The sequence below is a fragment of the Aethalodelphis obliquidens genome, unplaced genomic scaffold, assembly GCF_003676395.1.
Source record: "Aethalodelphis obliquidens isolate GAN/ISIS:26980383/991018 unplaced genomic scaffold, ASM367639v1 scaffold83, whole genome shotgun sequence".
In the NCBI taxonomy this organism is placed as follows: Eukaryota; Metazoa; Chordata; class Mammalia; order Artiodactyla; family Delphinidae; genus Aethalodelphis; species Aethalodelphis obliquidens.
Genome location: NW_020838027.1, coordinates 2,048,230 through 2,070,095, shown reverse-complemented (window position 1 = coordinate 2,070,095; position 21,866 = coordinate 2,048,230). Strand labels below are relative to the sequence as shown.

The following is a 21,866-nucleotide window of genomic DNA, read 5'->3' as shown; positions in this document are numbered from 1 at the left end:
AAAATTAGAAAATTTTGCTTTTCAAAAGAATTCATTAAGAAAATACAAAAGACAAATCAGGAGAGGATAGTTGCAAATCATATACCTGGTAAAGGACTTAACATTCAGAATATCTAAAGAACTCTTACAAAAAAAAAAGATAAACATCACCCCCCCAAAATGGGCAAAAGATTTGAATAGGCACTTTACCAAAGAAGATATATTGATGGCAGTAAGCACTTGAAAAAGATGCTCACCATCATTATACATTAGGAAAATGCAAATTAAAACCACAGTATGATGCCACTGCATACCCACTAGAATGGTAAAGTCAAAAGATTGAAGTACCAAGTATTAGCAAGGATGTGGAGAAACTGAGATTCTTATACATTGTTGGTAGAAATGTTAAATATTACACTCATTTTGGAAGACAGTTTGGTAATTTCTTAAATTAAACATGTATTTACTGTATGTCCTCAACCATTCGACTCAGGTATCTAGCCAAGAGAAATGAAAACATATGTCCACACAAAGACTTGTGTGCAGATATTCATAGCAGCATTATTCTTTTTTTTTTTTTGCATTATTCTTAATAGCAAATCTCAGAAGCCATCCAAATGTCCATCAACTGATGAGTTGATAAGCAAAATACAGTATATTCATATAATGGAATACTACTGAGTAATAAGAAGGAACAACTACTGATACATTTAGCAACATAAATGAACCTCAAAAATGTTTTGCTCAGGGAAAAAACTGCCATTTATAATTTTATTTACATGAAATTTCTAGAAAAGGCAAATCAGTGGTTGCTGGGGCAGCTAATTCTTCGCTGTGAAGTATGGTGTTGTCAGGCACACACACACGACAAGGCAAGGCCAAGGCCAAGACCAAGGCCTGACTGATTTGACTGGTATAGATACAATGAACGCTTCCAGGTTAGACAGTTTATCACTTACATGGGCAGTGGAGCCAAAGGTGCCAGCTCTTTATGATTCTTGTCCCATAGGCCAAAAAGGATGACACCAAAACAAAACCATTGCTGATGACTACAGTGAGCTGTGGGGTGCCCTATCGCTAAGGAGCCCATTCTAATTTGCCCCTACGTGGTTTCATATTCTACAGCTCTGTTCTGAGATGTGTAGGGCTGAAAGTCTCCTGCCTCATCAGACTCCAGGCAGCAATGAGAAACTCTCTCATGACAGCCTCCAAGGGAGAAAGGGGAACTGTGGGAGATGGCCCGGTAGCTGCCTCTTGTAGGCCTCCCGTCCTCTCCTGTTGTGGGCGGTGGGGCGGGGGTGGGAGTGGTGCATGGGGGGCAGGAGGAGGTCAGAAGCGTTCTGCCTAGACTCAGAATGCTACAGGTCACCAGACATGCAGCAGCAGAGGTGCCTGTTCCCCTACAGACTCTTATTTGCCTTTGCACCTATCCTTTGTTAGATTGAGATAGTTTCCTTCTCTTCCTAATTTGTTAATATTTTTAATCATTAATAAATGTTAAAATCTACCTGATACATTTTCATATCTATTGAGACAGTCTTTTTTTCTTTTAACCTGTTAATGTGGTTGATTACACAGGTTTTAAAATTCATTTCTACCTGACTTTTTCCCCTTGTGTTATGTATATGTATGATTTTTCTCCTCATACATATAGAATTTACTGTTGCTGACCTTTTCTTTCAAGGAAGAAAGACTAAGTTGAACTTATGATGGATCAGTAAGAAGTTATTAAAGATCCGAGAGGCTCAGGATTTCTTCTGAAACAAAAAGTAGCTGTGTTTTGCAACAGTCTTTTTGCGTGCATCCCTTCAGATCTTTCAGGACCCATCCCTTCAGATGCCACACAGGTGACTTTCTACCCTCATGGCAGTATTCACTTCGCTTTCATTAGTGGCAGATAATTTCGAATATTTCAGATAGTTTTGCATCCCTTTCTAAACTGCTGTATCAAATTTAGGCTGAATTTTGCTTGATATTTTTCTCCCATGCATAAGTAGAAAGTTATAAAGTAGAAGAAGTTATTGAAAGTGGTGTTATTGGACATTTCACTTGATTTTTCTGGTGGTTTTTCTAGTGGTTTGCTGTTAATTTTCTAGTATTGCCAAGTTTCTGAATCCATTCTGACATAATTGGAGTACTGCTTAGGCTTAGTATTTCTTGATTTTAATAGAGCAGCAATTTCTATCTATATTCCTGGTTATTGAAAATAAGTTAATTGAATATGGATATAGGGACTTCCCTGGTGGTACAGTGGATAAGACTCCACCCTCCCAGTGCAGGGGGCCTGGGTTCGATCCCTGGTCAGGGAACTAGATCTCACAACCAAGAGTTCGCATGACACAACTAAGGAGCCGGTGAGCTGCAACTAAGGAGCATGCCTGCCGCAACTAAGACCCAGCGCAACCAAATAAATAAATAAAAGTAAATATTAAAAAAGAAAAAAAATGGATATAAATTATTCTTTAGGTTTAAACTCACAAATGCAGATAATATAGTATGTATTTCTACATAGCAAGTTTTTTATATGCCTTTCTTAAAAGCACCAATCAGGATTTCCTTGAAATTAGGGGTTGATTCTTTACTTAAATTCATATTAAAATTCTTTTAAATAATATAGCAGAAATATCTGCTTTACAAATTTTTTATTTTCATAGTTGTCCCAGAGTACACATCTGTTTCCTTTTTTTCTTTTTTCCCTTTTCTTCCCTCATTCAAAAAATATTTATAGAAACTCTAGTATGCTTCATTTGTGTACTGTGTATTGTGCTCTGTCTTAGCAATATAATTTTTGAGACAGTCTCTCTGCTCTCAGGATGCTAGAGACATTGAAGGAGACAAGTACACAGGCAGTTTTAATAGAGCATGATGAGGGTTAATGATATGAGCAAGAATTGGGAGGTGGACGGGAGTGGTGAAAGATGAGGCTGGAAATGGGGCTTGGATCATGGAGGGCTTTGTCGATCATGTTAGAGTCTAGAGTTTTACCTTGGGGCAATGCCAAGACTTTGGAGACTTTCGTGTAAAGGAAATAACAAATTTTATTTACATTTTACAGGGAGTGGGTAGGAGGAGGCTAAGTGAGGAGGCCAACTAGGAGGCTGTGGCCTTAATCTTGTTAAAAGACTGAAAAAGAAAGTAGTGACAGTGGGGATAGAGAAGCATACCGAAATGAAAGCTTTAAAGAACACAGGGCTGGCTAATTGAATATCTGTCTCTCTCTCTGTGTGTGTGTGTGTGTGTGTGTGTGTGTGTACTTTCGTGGGAGAAGGGGCAGTTGGTGGTGAGGCAGGAGACTAAGGTGACTTCCAGACGTACAGATGGAGCAGGTAGGTTAGAAGCAGTGCTGCCTAATACAGTAGCCATTATATATGGGTATTTAAATTTAAACTGATTTAAATGAATTAAGATTTAAAGATTTAAAATTTAGTTCTTCAGGTGCACTAGCCGTATTTCATGTACTCAGTAGCCAAATGGGACTCGTGGCGTCTGTATCGGATGGTGCAGATATAGAACATTGTCATTGTCACAGAAAGTTTTGCTGCTTAACCCTGGTCTGCAATTTTTGGTACTGACTACCTCTTCCCCCAGAGGAAAGTCAAAATAATAGGTGGTATTCTCCAGTCTCCTAAGAACTCTGTCTCCACAATAACCTAGGGATTCTGTGAGTCAGAAACAATTATCACCACCACCATCCAGTCATCATCAGATATGCAACACTTTCATGAACAGAGAAGGTTCTGTAGGACAGCACTGCCCTAGAGGGATGGTGATGCCATTCATTGAGCTATTGATGGCTGTGGTGAGGGCAACAGGAATCTCTAGGAAGGGTACTGTCCAGTAGACATGTAGTATGAGCCACTTACGTAATGAAAATTTGAGTGGCCACATTATAGAGTAAGAAGAAATGGTTAGATTTCATAATTTTATAATATATTTTATTTAACCCAGTGCATCCAGAATGTCATTTTCAACATGTTGAAACATGTCATTTAAAAAATTATTAATGAGCCATTTTACATTATTTCTTCATGCTAAGTATTTAAAATCAATTGTATACTTTTATAGCATATCTTAATTCAGATGCAAAGATTGTATCAGAAATACTTGATCTGTAGAGTTCATAAAAATTTACAGTTGAAAAAATAGATTCATATATCCAGCTTGTTTCAAACATGCTTAAAATTTTCAGTAACTGAATTACCAGTTTTTACATTTAACTTTTGATTACAATAAAATAATATTAAAAATTCAGCTCCTCAGTCTCACGAGCACGTTTCAAGTGCTCAACAGCCGCATGTGGCTAGTGGCTACCATTGGACAGTGCAGCTCTGGAATAATCAGTTGCATTCACTTGATAGTTGGGAATTCAGGTCTGGAGCTCAGGTAAGAGGTGTAGGAATAGACAGGTAGATGGTGGGGACTGTGAGGAATGTGGAGATAAAAAAACAAGCTTGATTTAGGACAGCCCAATATTAAGTTCTCCGTGCTCCACTAAAAAAAGAAATCTGGGGCTTCCCCGGTGGCGCAGTGGTTTGGAGTCTGCCTGCCGATGCAGGGGACACGGGTTCGTGCCCCGGTCCGGGAAGATCCCACATGCCGCGGAGAGGCTGGGCCTCTGAGCCATGGCCGCTGAGCCTGCGCGTCCGGAGCCTGTGCTCCGCAACGGGAGAGGCCACAGCAGTGAGAGGCCCGCGTACCAAAAAAACAAACAAACAAACAAACAAAAAAAAGCTGTAAATCTATCTGGTGAGAGTAAAATAGTAAATGAGAATGCAGCATATTGCAGTGGTTGAGAGTCTGAGTTTAGAGTCAGATGTGTGATCTTGGGCAACTTACTGAGCCTTTCTAAGCCATAGTCTCCTCATCTAGAAATGGGATGATAAAGTCTCTCTCCTGAAAGGTTTGCCAGAAAGGTTAAAGGAAGTATTCATGGCAAGTATTTACCATGTATAGTGCCTGTCTCCTCATTTCTTAGTTGCCATTTTTTGTGGAGTGTACCATCAATTTAATAATTTATTCTTTTTTTAGGGAAAAAACCCTATTTTAATTTTACATGTTGTTATGAGCTGAATCCCAATTTCTGAAACTTTAAATTATGAGGAAAAGTATATCTTAAAATAGAGGAAATACACGTATTATTCATACTGATGACTGCTCATTATGGTCCATACACTATGTTAAATGCCTTATACAATGATATTTTGTTTTTTTTAATGTGCAGTGTAACATGGTATTTCTTTTGTAAAGTTTCACTTAAGTGGACTTTGTAGTAGAAAAACTGTTTTAATTCTGGAACCTTGAAATGTATTATATGGTCACATTCTTTCTCTTGGTTATTCCAGGAACTGGTGAATTCTGCTTGAATTGCTTTGGATACTTTTAAATTTATGATTTCATTGTATTCTGGGCTAAATCTATAGAATTTAAGAGTCTATAATTCAAAAAAAAAAGAGTCTGTAATTCTACATTTGGGTACAAACATGTAAGGGATTATGATGAAAAAAACCCCTTGGTAATTCATGGTATTCAGGGAAGCATGGTAACAAAGAGGAGAAAAATGGACTCTACTAGGTCAAAGAGGAAGGAATTGTGACTTTTTTAAAAAAGTAAATTTGTTTATTTAATTTATTTATTTTTGGCTTTTTGGGTTGGGTCTTTGTTGCTGCACGCGGGCTTTCACAGAAGTGCTGTGCTGGGCAGGTTTTTTGACACCAGGTCCAAAAGGAAGAAATGCTCGCCTTAATTTACAGTGGCTTAAATATTGTTTCTTTTTAAACATTTTTTTCTTTCCTTTTGGAAAATTTTGGCAACTGTTAAGAAGAAAGTAAACAGATTTCCTACCATTCTTTTTGCTATGCTTGTATGTATACAGTTGATCCTTGAACCAGTGGGGGCCTCTGACCCTCCCTGCAGGTGAAAATCCGTGTATAACTTACAGTTGGCCCTCCATGACAGGGATTCCTCCACGTCCGCGGATTTAGCCATCCATGTGTTGTGTAATACTGTAGTATTTACTGTTGAAAAAAAAAATCCATGTGTAAGTGGACCCGTGAGGTTTAAACCTGTGTTGTTCACGGGTCAACTGTATTTTCAAAATTGAGAGTATGCTGTATGTCAAAATGTGTGTCCACTTTCACTTACTGTATTATAAACTTTTTATGACAGACATTGGTTATAAATGTTTTTTGTAGATGGCATGTTAAATCATAAAGATTTCACTTAAACATTTTCCAACTGAATGAGTACTAGTAAAACTTGTATATCGTAAGTCATAATGTAGCTGGTTTTCTCTACATTTTGGGTCATTTAAATAGATGGGTTTCCTGTTTTTGGAATTATTGGATCAAAAGATATGAATGTTTTTAAGACCCTTAACCATTTTCAAACTTGCTGCTTCCCAAATGCTCTTATTTTTTTAAGGATGAAAATAAACACTTTCGATACAAATGCTTTTATTATTTTAAGGAAGAAAATAAAACATTGGGTACTTACAATTTTTCACTTAAACTTTTAAATTTATGAAATGTTTCAGACATGCAAAAAGATAGAATTGTCTAATTAATAAATATCTGTGTACTCACTACCTAGTTTAATAAATAATTGTAGAGTTAAAAACGTTTTGCATAGCTCTCGCTGGTTATAAATGTCTTTACCAACAGTGATGTGAATGTTTACTCTTATCCAATAACACAGGTCTGTATCCAGGATATTTTGGGCCAGAATTCAGAATTTCTCAGATTTTAGAAAGGTGATGTGATGCATATACTATATATTATCTAACTTTCCAAGCAAGGTGGGGGGCACCCTCCAATTCCTTCATCAAACACATTGGTATTTCAGTATGAGTTCAGATGTGATGTTGTCACCAAATTATTTACAAAATTTTGGGGTTTTCAGAGATTTTTAGAATTGAGATACGTGGTTGGGAACATGTGTGTCTATTCAGTGTATTTGTTCAGTTTAATCAGTCTGGTAGGATTTGTTGAATTGATCGTAATGTAGTATGAGATGTGGTATAAAATGGAAGACAATGTAACTACCTCCAAACAATTTAATATTTTAGGATTTTTAGAAATCAGATAGCAGTGAGGACTGGAGTCATTGGGGAAGGCTACACAACCTAGAACTTGGCTCTTTTGAACTAAGTAGCTCAAGTTGCTGATATAAGTAGAGAACAACTGTGATTAATAAATAACCTTGTGTTTGCTTTAAGTATCTGCTTGACAAGATATTTGTCATGGTGAGAACTTTGATAGACCTTACAATTAACTTGATTAAATGATTGATAACAATTATTAAAAACCACAATTACCTTGATTGTAACTGAGTTACTCAACCTTCTCACCCTTCCCTAAAAAAGAATGAAACAGCAGCTGTGACAGGTGTGTCATGGCTGCTCCTTGCAGAGGTGCTCTTTCTTGTTGGTATGTCATCAAAACTGTGCTGCTTTAGCCTCACAGTTCTATACTTTTTGGTCTTCAGGAGAATCAGATTAAGATCGTACAACCTGATGTCTGGTGTTAACAAAACCGATACGCTGCATGCTGAGGGTGGAAGCAGAGACATCTGTGCCTCCTTTAACTTGTAGGGTTGTTTTTAACCTCCTAGTAAGGGGCCTAGCCCATTCATTACCATATTATAGTGTTGAATGGTTGAGGGGCTTATTGAAGCCCTTAGTTGTAGGGAGACTTTGTGTGTGAGTAAAAGTAATACATGCTCACTGTTAAAACAATTGAAAAATAAAAGAAAAAAAGAAGTACCTATATATACAAGGGAAAAAGTAGCTCTATCTGACCTTTCAGAAATAGCTTCTTGCTATCCAAATCATTTCTGTGTGTTTGCCAACATACATGTCTATACTTTTGTCTACTGATGAGCTTGTATTATACAGTTCTTCTGTAACTTGCTTTCTTTCCCACCTCACAGTATGTCATAGATGTCTTTATAGAGATTGTCAGATATAGAGATTTACTTAAAATTTTTGTTCACAGCTGTGTTCTATTTGATAGTGTGGAGATATGATAATTTATCTAACCAGTCTCTTGGTGGAAATTTAAGTTGTCTCTTTTTTGCTGGCACAAAATAATACAATAATTGAACGTCATTGCACATATATCTTTAAACTTGTGAAATATGTCTCACAGAGAATAATTTTAAAAGTGAGACTTCTAGGTCAGAGGGTATACACACTTAAAATTTGATAGATTCTGCAAAATTTTACTTGAATTGGATTAAAAAATTTTCGTCTATTAATCTTTTCATAGAGGACTTAAGATAGCAGCACATTTCTTGTCCCTAGTGACATATTTAACCCTTTAACAAAATGAACAGAATCTTAAAAATGTTGGGGGGGAGGAATAAATTAGGAGTTTGGGATTAACATGTGCACACTACTGTATATAAAATAGATAACCAACAAGGACCTGCTGTATAGCATAGGGAACTCCACTCAGTATTTTGTAATAACCTATACAGGAAAAGAATCTGAAAAAGAATATGTATATATGTATGTATATATAAACTGAAGCACTGTGCTGTACACCCGAAACTAACACAATATTGTAAATCAACTGTACTTCAATAAAAAAAATGTTGAAATACAGCGTTTTAAAATATTCAACTCAATTCAAAGAAAAAGCACTTTTCTTATAGCAGTTAAGATTGAAGTTTTTCAGAAGGAACTGTACTGAAGAACTAAGGGAGAAAAACTCAAAATCCCCCCCTCCTTCCTGCCCCCATGTATAGAAGGGTTTTAAAAATAGGAGAAATGAGTTAGTAAAAGCAATAAAAATTTTATAATTACAGAAACAGGATACCACTTTTTTAAAAATTCTAACTTAATGTTTAGTTGACATTTGCTTGACTGATAGATCTCATAGGGTATGTAGATTCATTTCCTTCCACTTTAACTCTGTCTCAGGTTGATGCTGGAGGATGGATGTTGTATAAAGATACTTAATGTCTAAAGTAGATTGGCTTTGGTATCCTTGATGATCTGACCTTCCCTCTTCTTTTCTCCCCTCCCCTCCCTTCCACAAATCTATTCATCTGTTTACAAACATGTACTTATTGAATGCATACTGTGTGCCAGGTATAGTAGTAAGGGCTGTGCATGATACAGTAATGAACAAGGGTGTGTGTGTGTATAAAAATCCTATTTTCATAGACTATGGTGTAATAAGAAATACAGACAACATGTAAAGAGGGTAATTGTAAATTATAGTAAATCCTTGGAAGGGAACAAATGGAATTGTGTGTTCTCTGTAGTTCCAATTGCTACTTGGTTTTGCAGTGAGTGTTGTTTACGTTATCATCATATTGTAAACTGTTTATTGGCTTTCTGTCTTCAGATTTGATTTGTAGACAAAGAAAAGACAGTTATAGATCAGAAAATAAATGTCACATACCTATACAATGTAAAAGTAACGGTGTAGGTCATTAATGGGAGGTAGCTGGGTGTATTGGAACTCTCTGTTCCTCATCATATACTGAGATGGTGGTGGGAGGTTAAGAGTTTAAATTTTATGGAGGAAAGTTAAGGTATATTAGTTAAAATTATAAAGATAACCATTAGAAAACTAAAAGTAAACTATAATTCAACAAAAATTGGGAAAAAAAGAGGGTTATGAACAAAATTCTTCACCTTTTATGGGGAGAGGCTCAAGAAAATGTATTTAAAGATGTAGATAAATCAAGAAGTAGATACTTATTCCTTAATTTAATATAAATGTATTGACTACCTTTTATGTGCCAGGCCCCATGCTAGGTGCTGAGGTGCAGCAGTGAGCAGAAAAGGGAACAGTCACTGTCCTCTTGGGGCTTTCACTCTAGTGAAGGAGACTGACAATAAACAGAGAAGTGAAAGAAATTGTGTATTATATGGTAATAAATGTTATGAAGAAATAAGTTATGGAGATTAAATTTAGTGATTAGGAGTCAAACAATTTAGAGTTATGGAGGTAACCACTAGGATTAAAAGCAGAATGGTCAAAAGTAGTTATCTCTAATGAGGAGAACTCACTGGGGAGAGACTTACTTTTTATTGTTTGAATTTTAATTTCTACATGCATGTATCACTCATTTAATAGTAACATTTAATGTCATAGGTTAAATACATTAATAACACATAATACCAAAAAGTGTACCAAAAAGTACACCAAATGACTCCAAATATGCTTGTGATTTTTTAAAGATTATTATTTAAATGAAAAGTCATAACATCAAGACCACAATAAAATAACACTTCATATTCAGTAGGATGACTGTAATAAAAAAGACGTATAGTAACAGGTATTGGTGAGGATGTGGAGAAATTGGGCTCCTCATAGGTTGCTGCTAAGAATGTGAAATGTTGCAGATGCTTTGGAAAACAGTTTGATATTTCTTAAAAAGTTAAAACAGTTTTTTTTTTTTTTTTCGGTATGCGGGCCTCTCACTGCTGTGGCCTCTCCCGTTGCAGAGCACAGGCTCCGGACGCGCAGGCTCAGTGGCCATGGCTCACGGGACCAGCCGCTCCGCGGCACGTGGGATCTTCCCGGACCGGGGCACGAACCCGTGTCCGCTGCATCGGCAGGCGGACTCTCAACCACTGCGCCACCAAGGAAGCCCAAAACAGAGTTTTTTTGTTTGTTTTTAATTTATTAATTTATTTATTTTTGGCTGCGTTGGGTCTTTGTTGCTGCACGCGGGCTTTCTCTAGTTGTGGCGAGTGGGGGCTACTCTTCGTTGCGGTGCACAGGTTTCTTATTGTGGTGGCTCCTCTTGTTGCGGAGCACGGGCTCCAGGCGTACGGGCTTTAGTAGGTGTGGCACACAGGCTCAGTAGTTGTGGCTCGCGAGCTCTAGAGCGCAGGCTCAGTTGCTCCACGGCATGTGGGATCTTCCCGAACCAGGACTTGAACCCGTGTTCCTTGCATTGGCAGGCGGATTCTTAACCCCTGCGCCACCAGGGAAGCCCAAAACAGAGTTTTTGTTTTTGTTTTTTTTGGCCGCACCGTGTGGCTTGCAGGATCTCAGTTCCCTAACCAGGGATTGAACCGGGGCCAGGGCAGCGAAAGCGCCAAATCCTAAGCACTAGACCACAAGGGAATTCCCTAAACAGAGCTTTTATATTGCCCAAACAATTCCACTCTTAGGTATATACCCAAGAGAATTGCAGACTTTTGTCCACACAGAAACTTGTACACGAATGTCTGTAGTAGGATTATTCGTAATATCAACAACCCAAATGTCCTTCAGCTGATGAATGGGTAAGCAAAATGTAGAATATCCATACAGTGAGATACTATTCAGCATAAAACGGAATGAAGTACTGACACATGCTACAAAATAAAGGAACCATGAAAACATCATGCTAAATGAAAGAAACCAGACACAAAAGGCCTCATATAGTATTTATATGAAATGTCCAGAGTAGGATATTAGAATATGGAGCTCTTATCAAATGAAAACTAACCCTCTGACCTCATGTTCCTCCACCCTCAATTTGAGAATGTCTATCAAAGTGAACTGCTCTTATTGATGATGATAATGTGTCATATCCCTTAAATATGTTGGGTTGAGAAAATAAAATTAAGGATCATCAGTAGATTGGAAAGAGGCAAGACTGTATAGGCAAGGAGACTGTTTTCAGAGATTGTTGTGATAGTACTGGCCACACAGGATGAGTCAGTAGAGATAGAAAGGAAATATATTAGAAAGATAAGCTTGATGGAAAGGAAGTATATTAGAAAGATAAGCTTGATGGTGCACAGTGATTGATTAGTTAATGGGAAGGAGTGAAAAGGGGGAGTCAAAATGAATTCTATCAAAATAGGGAACATAGGCGGAGAGGAGCATATTTAGGGAAAATATATGCTCAGTTAGAGCCGTTGAGTTACCTGTGGGAAATCTTGGCAGATATGTACAGTAAGTAGTTGATCACGTAAGTCTGCAGCCGAAGGGAGAAGCCAGAGTTGGGACTATGGAGATAACCTAAATTAAAATAAGTACTACTTAAAATAGGTAATAATTGAAACTAGTTGAAACAGCGGCTGTGGATGAGATTGCCCAGGAACATGTTTGAGGACAGCGCTCTAAGGCATACACCAGTGTTTTATCCATATTTTTTAAAATTGAAGTATAGTTGATTTACAGTGTTCTGTTAATTTCCATTATGGTTTACACAGAATATAGAATGCAGTTCTCTGTGCTATACAGTAGGACCTTGTTGTTTATTCATTCCGTATATAAAAGCCTACATCTGCTAATCCCAACCTCCCATTCCATCCCTCCCCCAACCCCCTCCGCCTTGGCAACCACCAGTGTGTACTCTATGTCCATGATTCTGTTTCTGTTTCATATATAGGTGCATTTGTGTCTTATCTTAGATTCCACGTATAAGTGATATCATATGCATATACTAGTGTTTTAAAGGTAGGCGGAGGAAGAGGAGCCAATAAAATGTAGTAGAAAAGAATTGTCCTGGGGAGATAATAGGAGTAGCAGAAGAGTATTAGACAGACCCAGGTAAGAGTTTCAAGGTAGAAGTGTTCAGTAGCGGGACTTCCCTGGTGGCGCAGTGGTTGAGAGTCCGCCTGCCATTGCAGGGGACACGGGTTTGAGCCCTGGTCCGGGAGGATCCCACATGTTGCGGAGCAACTAGGCCTGTGCGACACGGCTGCTGAGCCTGCGCTCTAGAGCCCGTGAGCCACAGCTGCTGAGCCCACGTGCCACAACTACTGAAGCCCGAGCACCTGGAGCTCATGCTCCGCACTGGGAGAGGCCACCACAGTGAGAAGCCCGGGCACCGTGGTGAAGAGTGGCCCCTGCTCACCGCAACTAGAGAAAGCCCGCATATGAACGAAGACCCAACGCAGCCAAAAATAAATAAACAAATAAATAAATTTATTAAAAAAATAAAAAGAAGTGTTCAGTAGCATCAAATGCAGTAGAAGTGAAGAGAATCCATTGAATTTGGCTATAAGGAAACCATTCTGGCTTTATTCTAGAAGTGGTAGTGGGAGTTTTTAGTACCTAGAGCCTTATCTATACCATTTCTGTTGGATATCTTTACACTACCCTTCCCAAAATTGGTTTATTGCTTTGTCCTGATTATAAAAATAGTATGTCTTCATAGAAGAAAATTTATGGCTTGGAGAGGAAGTGAGATCATCACCCCCAAATCTTACTACCCAGAATCGTGTATCCTGCTGTAACATTAAAAACACAAACTCAGGTGGAATCTGTGTGTATAACTTTTTCTTTTTTCTCCTTGGTTTGACAATAGATCACAAATACCTTTCTCTGTTGTTAAGTATAGAGCCACATCATCATTTGTAATGACATGGTGTATTTTCTAGGTCTTCTGTAGCAAATTACCAGAAACTTGGTGGCATAGAACAATAGACATTTATTCTCTCATAATTCCGGAGGCTAGAAGTCCAAAATCAGTGTAGGCAGCGCCTTGCTCCCTCTCAAGCCTCTAGAGAGGACCCCTCGTTGCCTCTTCCTGGCTTCTGGTGGCTCCTGGCAATCCTTGGTGTTCCTTAGCTTGTAACCGCATCACTCCAATCTCAGCCTCCCTTCTTGCGTGGTCTTATTGTGCGTCTCTGTGACTGAATCTCTCTCTTTCCTCATAGAAAGACACCAGTTGGATTTAGAACCTAACGTAATCCAGTATAAACTCATCTTAACTTGGTTACATCTACAAAGACTTGATTTCTAAATAAGGTTACATTCTGGCGTTTCTAGTGGACGTGAATTTTGGGGGGATGCTATTCAACTCATTATAGATAGTAACCCATCTTATGGTTGTACCTTAACTTACATAGCCAGTACCCCATTGTTGGACATTGAGATTGTAACTTTTCACTATTGTGACCATAATGGGGGCAGGGATAATGCATGTAGTAGAACCGAGGTGATCCAGCTGGACATCTTTTGGTACCCCCTTGCCCCATCTTAACTGTGAACGGACATGTGAAGCAGCCCTGGCCTGAGAAGGACATGCTGAGGGCCTATTAGGAAGGAGTGTTTGGATTGCCATCAGGTAAGCCACTAAGCCTTGCTGGGTGCAGACTGAGGCTGGGTGCCATTTAAGGTAGTGGAGGAGGGAGAGATGAGACCATTTGTGCTCCTGAGACCAGCGGCAGCTCTAGTTTCTTCCAGTAACCTTCCTCTTCTCTGATCCCCTCAAGAACAGAGGCCTGTGAGAATCCTGGAGAAGCTGCTTCCCGTCCCTGTGTGCAGAAGTGACTGCAGGGTGAGGGGTGGACTGTGGCAACCATGGAGGTGTGCGTTCAGGTCTCCTTCCATGGGAGCCCCACTGCCTCACTTTCTCCACTGTATCGCCTCTGCACTTCTGTCACAAATGAGTTGTCCATATATGTATGGGTCTATAATTACTGTTTTTTTTTGTGTGTGTGTGGTACGCGGGCCTCTCACTGTTGTGGTCTCTCCCATTGCGGAGCACAGGTTCCGGACGCGCAGGCCCAGCGGCCACGGCTCATGGGCCCAGCTGCTCCGCGGCATGTGGGATCTTCCCGGACCAGGGCACGAACCCGCGTCCCCTGCATTGGCAGGCAGACTCTCAACCACTGCGCCACCAGGGAAGCTCTATAATTACTTTTTAAATCATAAAAGTAATTCATATTCATGTTAAAACCTCAGTGCGGAAAAGAAAAATGTGAAAACCCACGTTTCCCCACGAATTCTTGTATTCTTTTTATAAATTTAAAAATGTATGGTACTGGCACAAAAACAGAAGTATAGATCAATGGAACAGGATAGAAAGCCCAGAGATAAACCCATGCACCTATGGTCACCTTATCTTTGATAAAGGAGGCAGGAATATACAGTGGAGAAAAGACAGCCTCTTCAATAAGTGGTGCTGGGAAAACTGGACAGCTACATAAAGAATGAAATTAGAACACTCCCTAACACGATACACAAAAATAAACTCAGAATGGATTAAAGACCTAAATGTAAGGCCAGACATTATAAAACTCTTAGAGGAAAACATAGGCAGAACACTTTATGACATAAATCACAGCAAGATCCTTTTTGACCCACCTCCTAGAGAAAGGGAAATAAAAACAAAAATAAACAAATGGGACCTAATGAAACCTAAAAGCTTTTGCACAGCAAAGGAAACGACAAAAAAGACAAAAAGACAACCCTCAGAATGGGAGAAAATATTTGCAAACGAAGCAACTGACAAGGGATTAATCTCCAAAATATACAAGCAGCCCATGCAGCTCAATATCAAAAAAACACCCTAATCCAAAAATGGGCAGAAGACCTAAACAGACATTTCTTCAAAGAAGGTATACAGATTGTCAACAAACACATGAAAGGCTGCTTAACATCACTATTCTTTAGAGAAATGCAAATCAAAACCACAGTGAGGTATCACCTCACACCAGCCAGAATGGCCATCATCAAAAAATCTACAAACAGTAAATGCTGCAGAGGGTGTGGAGAAAAGGGAACCCTCTTGCACTGTTGGTGGGAATGTAAACTGATACAGCCACTATGGAGAACAGTATGGAGGTTCCTTAAAAAACTAAAAATAGAACTACCATATGACCCAGCAATCCCACTCCTGGGCATATACCCTGAGAAAACCATAATTCAAAAAGAGTCATGTACCACAGTGTTCATTGCAGCACTATTTACAATAGCCAGGACATGGAAGCAACCTAAGTGTCCATCGACAGATGAATGGGTAAAGAAGATGTGGCTCATATATACAGTGGAATATTAGCCATAAAAAGAAACGAAATTGAGTTATTTGTAGTGAGGTGGATGGACCTAGAGTCTGTCATACAGAGTGAAGTAAGTCAGAAAGAAAAACAAATACCGTATGCTAACATATGTATGTGTATATATATATATATATATATATAATCTAAAAAAAAAAGGTTCTGATGACTCTAGGGGCAGGACAGGAATAAAGAAAGACACAAGACGTAGAGAATGGACTTGAGGACATGGGGAGGGGGAAGGGTAAGCTGGGGGAAGTGAGAGAGTAACATTGACATATATACACTACCAAATGTAAAATGCATGGCTAGTGGGAAGCAGCCACATAGCACAGGGAGATCAACTTGGTGCTTTGCAGCCACCTAGAGGGGTGGAATAGGAAGGGTGGGAGGGAGACACAAGAGGGAGGGGATATGGGGATATATGTATACATATAGCTAATTCACTTTGTTATACAGCAGAAACTAACACAACATTGTAAAGCAATTATACTCCAATAAAGATGTTAAAAAATGTATCTTGTATATCTTGTATCTCTTTTCTTATCACTACTTGCAGACTTAACCTTATTCTTTTTAATAGCTGCACAGTATTCCCGTAATTATATAGACTATTAACCAGAGTCTTGTTACTTCAAAGAAGTCTGCAGTTTATTTTTACTCAGTTTTCCCACTTGTGTGAAAATATGTGTAAGATAAATTCCTAGACATGCAATGACTAACGTTTATTGAAAACCTACCAGGAACCAGATATTTTATACTCACTCACTAGTTTGATCTTTTTAGCTATCCTTTGAGAAAGATGATGTGCCCATTTAATAGATGATACTGCGGCACTGTGAGATTTATTTATTCGTTGAAAGCTACAATGTTTAAATGGTGGAGCTGAACCAGCCCAAGCCTTCCCTTCTCGTTGCTACACAACTAAGCCTCAGGAGCACGAAAAGAATTACTTCACAGGGCGCTTGTTAGGGTGAAATGTAAATATTTAAGGTCTATGCATTGCATTTTGTTTTGCACATTTTTATACTTACCCTGTAGAAAAGATTTCAGGTTACATTTTTGGTTTCATACTTAAGCAGAGTGTTACTAATATGCTTTAATACAGAGGGCAGCAGTGTTAATTAAGGAGGAAAATATAAAAACTACCATGTCCATGTATCCTGAGCACTGTTGCTTCATGATTTGGAATTGTATTTTTAACTTTTGCCATTCCACTTCATTTGGGTAAGTTTAAAAAAAGTGACTTCATTGTTTTAAGAATTAACCTAGGGGGCTTCCCTGGTGGTGCAGTGGTTGAGAGTCCGCCTGCTGATGCAGGGGACACGGCTTTGTGCCCCAGTCCGGGAAGATCCCACATGCCGCGGAGCGGCTGGGCCCATGAGCCATGGCCGCTGAGCCTGTGCGTCTGGAGACTGTGCTCTGCAACGGGAGAGGCCCGTGTACCAAAAAAAAAAAAAAAAAAAAAAAATTAACCTAATCTTTTTGAATGTTGACTGTCTTGTATATCTTAGAAAAAAATCTTTGCTTATAGGTGTATGTCACCAGAACTGAATTCTTTTTAGTTTTTTTGACTTTCTTTTCTGAGAAACAATTGTGCCTTCTCTTGATAGGCGGCTCCAGTATTTTAAGGCTTTCATGTTGTTTTAGAGTTAAGAATGCTTCTTTGGTGAACTTGAAGAGCTCTAAAAATTGTAAATTTTTTATGGGAATATGGAAGTAGGAATTGATGGTGGAACTATGTTGTTAATAAACACCAAATTTAAGATAAACCAAATTTCTGGTAATGTTCTTATCAGAATTAGATTTTAGGATCTTTCTAAAAAACCTAAATCTGGGCAGACTTGCAGAGATTTAAATGCTGTGCTGGTGTTTTAGGTATTTTTAAAAACTCAAAATGTAGGATAAAACAACTCATTTTAGGTAGTTGATAAATCTGGCTATGATACTAACTTGACAGAGATTTTTCAGTATTGAGAACAGATACGTACACATAGGCATGATATTTTCTGCATGATTGCTGTGTGTGTTTGTGTGTATGAATTAAAAAATTTTCTTAGAAGATGAGGGGTATTAGTCTGTTCTTGTTGAGCTTATGCTGTTTTCTTGGAATTAAGATTTAGGTACAGAATTCCCTATTCTTTTTTTTTTTGCGGTACGCGGGCCTCTCACTGTTGTGGCCTCTCCCGTTGCGGAGCACAGGCTCCGGACGCGCAGGCTCAGCGGCATGGTAGCTAACTCCCCCACAGCGAGTGACCCACGAGAGTGACCAAGACTTAAGTCCCAGTGTCTTTATGAGTTAGTCTTGGAAGTGATACATCATCAGAAGCAAATCCTTTAAGTCTAGTACACATTCAAAGGGAGAGGAATTTTGCTTCCCCTCTTGAAGGGAGGAGTATCAAAGAATTTATTCAGGTACCTTAAAACTACCACAACTACTTGTCGGGAGAGTGAGTCCTCCATGGGTCTCTTCTTTCCTGCATGTCCTGAATGCGAGGGCCTGACTGCTCTTAACGTGGGTCGTTTCTCAGGATTGTGTTTGCAGCGAGCCACCTTGAGGGATGAGGTAACGTCTCCCGTTGGGGAAGACCAGGCTTACTTACTGCTTGCTGTAAAAGTGGTGGATTTCCTAAACTCAGCGTTCCTCTGTAAATCCACTGCATGTGTAGCATCTGTCTGGGCCCCCTTGTGTCACCTTGTGGGACTTGGGGGTAACAGGATGCTTATACTGCTGGCTGTGCTGTGAGTAATAAAGTTCTTTGTCTCTGACTCAGGAGACTCATGTGTTTTGTCTGATAAGTAGAAGGAGAAGGTTTGAAGTAACCACAACAGATACTAGACAGGGAGCTAACAAAATATTGGATAGGAAGCAAACTAAGGGACTTGTCGGACTCTGGGGCCAACACTATGGGCCCAAACTGAACAGATGCATGATTTTTTCCAGCAGCAGTCAGGACTCCAGGTAGGTAATTGGTGAAGGTGTTTCTTTTGGATTAATCAAGGGCAGGGGAGTTTGGAATGTGAAATTATTTTTTTCAAACTTTTGTGGTATAATTTATGTACAATAAACTGAACATATTTAAAGTCTGTAGTTCAATGAGTTTTGACCTGTATGTGCCTGGGAAGCCTCACCCCAGTCAAGATAGTGAACATTTTCATCACTCCAAAAATTTCCTCCTACCCCTTCATGATCCGTGCATCCCTCAGCCCCAGTCCCAGGCACATACTGATGTACTTTCTGTCATAATGGAGTCCTTCTAGAATTTTATATAAATGAAATCACATGGCTTAACTTTTTTTATTTTCTGGTCGGAATTATTTTTTGTTAGCTGTTTAAAGTGCAAGAATTATTATCTTGTGGTGATGGATCTGGCAGATTTTTAAAAGTAATTAAACATTTTGAAGCCCAGTCTTCCCTGAAGCTCATATTAGAAAGCCAGAATGAGGGCTTTAGACAGAGCTGGTGAATTCTCTTCTTTTGTTGTAGAAATGAATATAGTTCTGATAGCAACAAAAGACTCCACATGCAAATGGCATTTTGGGTCTGAAAGTGGCTTGAATGTTAGAGTGCACCCGCTAAAGTTGAAAACTCGATGTGGATTTTTGTTGCTGGATCTTAGCCTGTTTAATAGTGTGGCTTAGTTACTTGACTACAGGAAAATAGAGTTTTGCACAAAAGCACAGTTGGGAATTTTTTTCTTGACTGTGGCACTTTAAAGTTCTGATGGCATGATTCCTGAGACTCTGAATTATTATTCTTTATTTTGTTAGTTTTCCTTATTTTGTTCTTTTTGCCCACCATCTTTTAAAAAAGACTTTCTCCTTAATAGAAAGATAAATGTGATTATTGAAGCATTACACCATGGAAAACCTAAGGTGTGCCTTAAAGTTTAGGTTTAGAGTCCTAGATTAGCAGGACACCCTGCCTTAAAACTGGAGGCCTTTAATATCCTACGGACAATTGAGGTGTTAACATCAGCAGATGATGGTGGATAAGCATAGTAGTTAAGGGTTTCCAGGGCTCTGGAATTAGGGCACCCTACCACTTAATAGCTAAGTCACTTAACACCTATAGGCCTCACTTTCTTCATCTGTAAAGTGGAGCTAACGACAATGCCTGTGTTGTAGGGGGCTTATAAATATTAAATTAAATCTTATAAAATTCTTAGCACAGTGCCTGACAATATGGTAAACACTTACTGTATGTTAGCTTCTGTTATCATTCAAGGGATTCTGGGTAATGAATAGCTCTCTTATTTTAAGCAATATTCAGATGACTTAAAAAAAATAAAAAACTTTGCATCCCTCTTTGGTCTTGAAATAGAGTTCACTTGAACAGTAGTGTGTCACCTACCTTACAGTCCAGATTAATCATGAAAAGGAATGTTTACTTTCTGAGGTAGGTTAGTCCTGGGAAGGAATTTCCTAACATTACTAGTAGAATATTGCAATATCTGAACTTGGTGTACTCTTGCTATTTCTGAGACGGAAGGTTCAGACTCTGTGTTTTTCCTGTCCTGCTTGTTGTTACCTTAGGTCTATCTTTAGTGGTCTATCTTTACTGGATCACTAGAGATGAGACTGCCAGTATATTCATATTTCTGAAGATCTTTAACTTGTTTGAGTTTGGTTCAAACATACAGACCCTTTAAAATCTTTTGACCATGTGATTTACTTGGATTGCACTCTCAATTGCATATTAAAATATTATTTAATATGTTGAAATCTGTTTCTTGACCTAAGCCAATTCTTTGGTAGAATGATATTAGGAAATCACAGAGACCTAGTTTAGATCTGTACTGATTTATGTTTGAGAGGAGTGTAGAAAGTAGATAGCTATGATATGTGTTTTTAAAATGTCTTAATTACTATACTTGTAGAATATGAACATATTTTCCTATTAAAAGATTGAAGCATTTGAGTACTGTGAGTCTAAAGCTTTACAAGTGAAGCTAAAGCCTCCACACACATTTCCCCCGAAGCTCAGAAGGCAAATTCCCTTCCCATCTAACCGCTGCTGTTTCAAATTTGGCGTTTCTCATGTAGGAATTCTTTATATATTTTGTATACAAATCTTTATACATATGTTAGATATTTTTTCACCAAGAGTTTGGTTTTTCTTTTAATTTTTGGTGTATTTTGTCATTTTGACATGATTGAATATTAGTCATTTTTCTTTGTTTTTTTGCCTTTTGTTTCTTATTTAAGAAGCCCTACCTTAACTCAAGTTCACAAGGATATTCACCTACGTTTTCTTCTAGTACTTTTTAAAAAATTTTTTTTATTTTTATTTTTTTGAGGTACGCGGGCCTCTCACTGCTGTGGCCCCTCCCGTTGCGGAGCACAGGCTCTGGACGCGCAGGCTCAGCGGCCGTGGCTCACGGGCGTAGCCGCTCCGCGGCATGTGGGATCTTCCCGGACCGGGGCACGAACCCGTGTCCCCTGCATCGGCAGGCGGACTCTCAACCACTGCGCCACCAGGGAAAACCCTTCTAGTACTTTTTAAAAAAATTTATTTATCTTTTGTTGCGGTGCGCGGGCTTCTCACTGCGGTGGCTTCTCGTTGCGGGGCGTGGGCTCTAGGCACACGGGCTCAGTAGTTGTGGCTTGCGGATTCTAGACCGCAGGCTCAGTAGTTGTGGTACACGGGCTTAGTTGCTCGCAGCATGTGGGATCCTCCTGGACCAGGGATCAAACCTGTGTCCCCTGCGTTGACAGGCCGATTCTTAACCACAGTGCCATCAGGGAAGTCCCTCTTCTAGTACTTTTAATAGTTTTAAAATTTGTATCTTTAATGTACATAGAATTTATTTCTGTGTACTGTGTGAAGTAGGGATGTAATTTATTTTTTTCCAAGAGCACCAGTTGTTGGAACTCCATTTATTGAATGATTTGTCCTTTTCTCACTGTTTTGAAATGTTAACTTTTAGCATCTACTAAATTCACATATATAATTTAGAGCCTATTCTTGGCCATTTCTGTGCAGTTTTAATCACTATAGCTTTAAAAGGCTCCGAGTCCTTATGAGAAATCCTAGGGGTCAGATATGGTTTTGGAGTCCAGGTTTTTTCCCCATAATGCCCAGTGGGCGTTATGCAGTATCCTGTAATCATACACATTGTTTTCCCAGTGACGTGTACGAATA

The 21,866-nt window shown here is 38.9% G+C and overlaps 1 protein-coding gene across 13 annotated transcripts in view; it reads left to right on the top strand.

Moving 5' to 3' along the window:
• ERC1 (ELKS/RAB6-interacting/CAST family member 1) overlaps positions 1-21,866 on the top strand; it is a 394,434-nt gene that overhangs the window by 10,802 nt on the left and 361,766 nt on the right. The window contains exon 1 of one of the 13 annotated variants that reach the window (XM_027093422.1): positions 18,479-18,683. The exons of the other annotated variants lie outside the window; for them this stretch is intronic. The gene's annotated coding sequence lies outside the window, so the exon portion shown is untranslated. Of the gene's footprint in view, positions 1-18,478; positions 18,684-21,866 lie in introns of those variants that run through there. 13 annotated transcript variants of the gene reach the window in all.